The sequence below is a fragment of the Leptidea sinapis genome, chromosome 10 (assembly GCF_905404315.1).
Source record: "Leptidea sinapis chromosome 10, ilLepSina1.1, whole genome shotgun sequence".
Taxonomy (NCBI): domain Eukaryota; kingdom Metazoa; phylum Arthropoda; class Insecta; order Lepidoptera; family Pieridae; genus Leptidea; species Leptidea sinapis.
The window spans coordinates 6,295,840-6,298,698 of NC_066274.1; the positions used below are offsets into that span (position 1 = coordinate 6,295,840).

General features: G+C 40.0%; 1 non-coding gene across 1 annotated transcript; it reads right to left on the reverse strand.

Moving 5' to 3' along the window:
- Positions 1-2,560: 2,560 nt before the first annotated feature.
- On the reverse strand, positions 2,561-2,648 carry Trnay-gua (transfer RNA tyrosine (anticodon GUA)). Its single transcript is given in 2 exon segments — positions 2,561-2,596; positions 2,612-2,648. It is a non-coding gene; the product is annotated as a tRNA-Tyr (tRNA).
- Between the last annotated feature and the right edge of the window lie 211 nt (positions 2,649-2,859).

Consider the following 2,859-nt stretch of genomic DNA (forward strand, 5'->3'; position numbering starts at 1 on the left):
GGGATACCGATAACAATGGATTCCTTCCATTGTTCGGGGAACGGGCTGTTAGACAATAGAATATTAAAAATGGTAACCAATAAAGTAATAAGAGTCGAGGGTAGGATTTTAAGAACCCTATTGTTTATAGTGTCGGGCCCCGGAGCCTTCTTGGATTGAAGCTCCTTAATGATTAGCTTCACCTCTTCGTAAGAGGTGGGTTTTATTACATCGCCTGAAGGGCTCAGAGCGGAGCGACGTTCAACTTCACGATCAACTTCGTCAACACGTCAACACGTCTTCGTTCGTGTGTCGGGTACGCTGCTGCATTTGGAGAGCACTGACTCTCGAGACTATCGGCGAGGCATTCAGCCTTCTCATCGTCATCGAGCGCCGGCTGCAGTCCCGGTCTGTCCAAAGGAGGCATGACAGTGGGCGGCTCCTGTTTGAACGCGCGAGGCAGCTTCCAGAAAGCCACATGTGATGGCTTAAGGTTGCCGAGCAAGCGGTCCCAACGTTCGCCGCGGAGTTCCGCGATACGTTCCCGTACCACCCGCTGTAGGTAGCGGAGGTGGCGCCTATTCTCGACCGACGGATACCTATCGTAAAGTCTAGTGGCTCTGTGCTTCTGTGTGAGTAAGTTCCTGACCTCTGGAGGCAGGTTTAGGCGATGCGGTTGCATCGTCGGAACCTGCCTGGAGCAGGCCTTGATCCTATTCTGTATATGTGACGTCACATGAGAGATAGCACTGTGAGCCGTGTCGACCGAGTCGATGACGTCCGGTATAAGGTCAAGGTCGTCGGACTTGATAGACTCGCCATACTGACCCGGATGGCAGAGGCCTCGATGTTAGTGACGACCGGAGGATCTATAGGTATACAGTGTAGAGACCTTTTAAAATAAATGAGGGTGCCGCCCATACGGGTGGTGCGATCATTCCTGACTAAGTTATAATTAGCGATACGCGGATCGCGTATACGTGGTTTTAGGAATGCCTCTTGCAAAGAGTAGTAGTCATAACAAGTTTATCTTTGTTCCTCGTGTTAACATTATGAATGTCACAGTTTTTAGAAAATTCCTCAATGTGCGTATGAACATACAGAACATTATCAAAAATATATTGAGAAGCAACAGTCAAAATGTTTATTTCTTTAAATTTTTCTCTTAATGATTCCTTAAGGACCTAGGTTATAAATCGCGCAAATAGCCCTCTTCTGCAGCACAAAGATGGTATTAATAAGATTATTAAAATATGGAACAAGAAATATAATGTACGAGGGGGCTAAATTGTATAATAATCTACCAAAATATATTTAAGAATTACAATCGTTATATGTTTTTAAAAAAACGTTAAAACACCACATTTTGAAGGATTTCTCATAACTTATTTTGTTAGACCGCTTCCGACTGTGACTATAGAATGAGACCTTAATGAACAAATACCCTCATAGCTGTCATTATAACAAATAATAAAATAGTGTAGGTATTTCATTCATTTCTGTAAGCATTTATTTTATACGTTACCCACCTATTTCGTTATTAATGTATCTACCTAATTAGTATTTATTGTAACTCTGTGTAATTATTGTAACTTTAAATATAACGACTTTTATTATGTATAGTATATCCACTACGATTTGCCGCTCAATATATGTATCATGTTAGTTTAAGTGTCTCAGTAAATGAATTTGTATTCTTTTTGAGATAATAAATATTCTGAAATCAAAAATACCATCTTTGATTAATAAGATTATTACTACATTAGAACTAGACACCCTTGAGACCAACACAATCTGGATTGAGCACTGGTTGTAGTGATCGGTAGATTGAAAGAATGACCTCGAGAAACGACGTAAACGAGCTACTAACTCTAGGACACTGAGAAGTATGCTGGTCATGATAATCTTGGTATTGAGCATACTGATACAGATTAGTATACAGCTATTGTTTTATAATTGACTAGTGGACCCAACAGACGTTGTCCTGTACACACCTCTTAAATTTGAAAATCGGTCCAGCCGTTAGGAGGACTTCACTAACATACACATGAGCAGGAGAATTATATTATATGGACGGAATTGAGAATCTAAAACAATCTCAAATTCACTGGAACACAAAAATACCATCAAAATCGGTCCAGCCGTTTAAGAGGTAGTTCAATTGTGAATCTAAACCATCCTCGAATCCCCTTGAACTCACACAAAAGATTTCATCAAAATCGGTCCAGCTGTCTAGGAGGAGTTCAGTGACATACACACGCACACAAGAAATATATATATATAAAGATATCAGAAGTCGCACTGAGCTACCAGCAGCCCAATTCATCGACGTCTGGCATTCTACAATCGTGCGTTTTGCGAGAAACTTCTATCCTCGCACAGAAACTTTAAGGAATCAATTACCGGTTCCAGTGATATCGTGATGAGTCAAAATATATGTGGAAATCTCTTATTTATATATAAAAAAATAAAATCCTAATATTGTAACTAATTTTCTATCTGTGCTCAGAGATGGGCTCGTGCTTTCCTAAGATTTTCGTGGCCGTTATAAAATTAGTTATTTTATTTCTTTAAAATAAATTCCTTCGAGCCGGATTTGAACCAGCGACCTATGGATAACAATCATTATCAACTACAGTCCACCGCTCTACCAACTGAGCTATCGAAGGTGTATACATAAGTTTAAAATTACTGTTTATATACTTGTTATCTGAGGTGAAAGGTGCAACGTCACTACAGTGATAGCAACGTACAGTCAATAACAAAAGTGGCTGATATTTTTTGTACACTTCACTTTTATTAATTAGACCGGGCGTCTTCTGTAACTGTTCAGATACGAACGGGCGCAGTATGATCTGATTGGGGTATAACGGTACACGA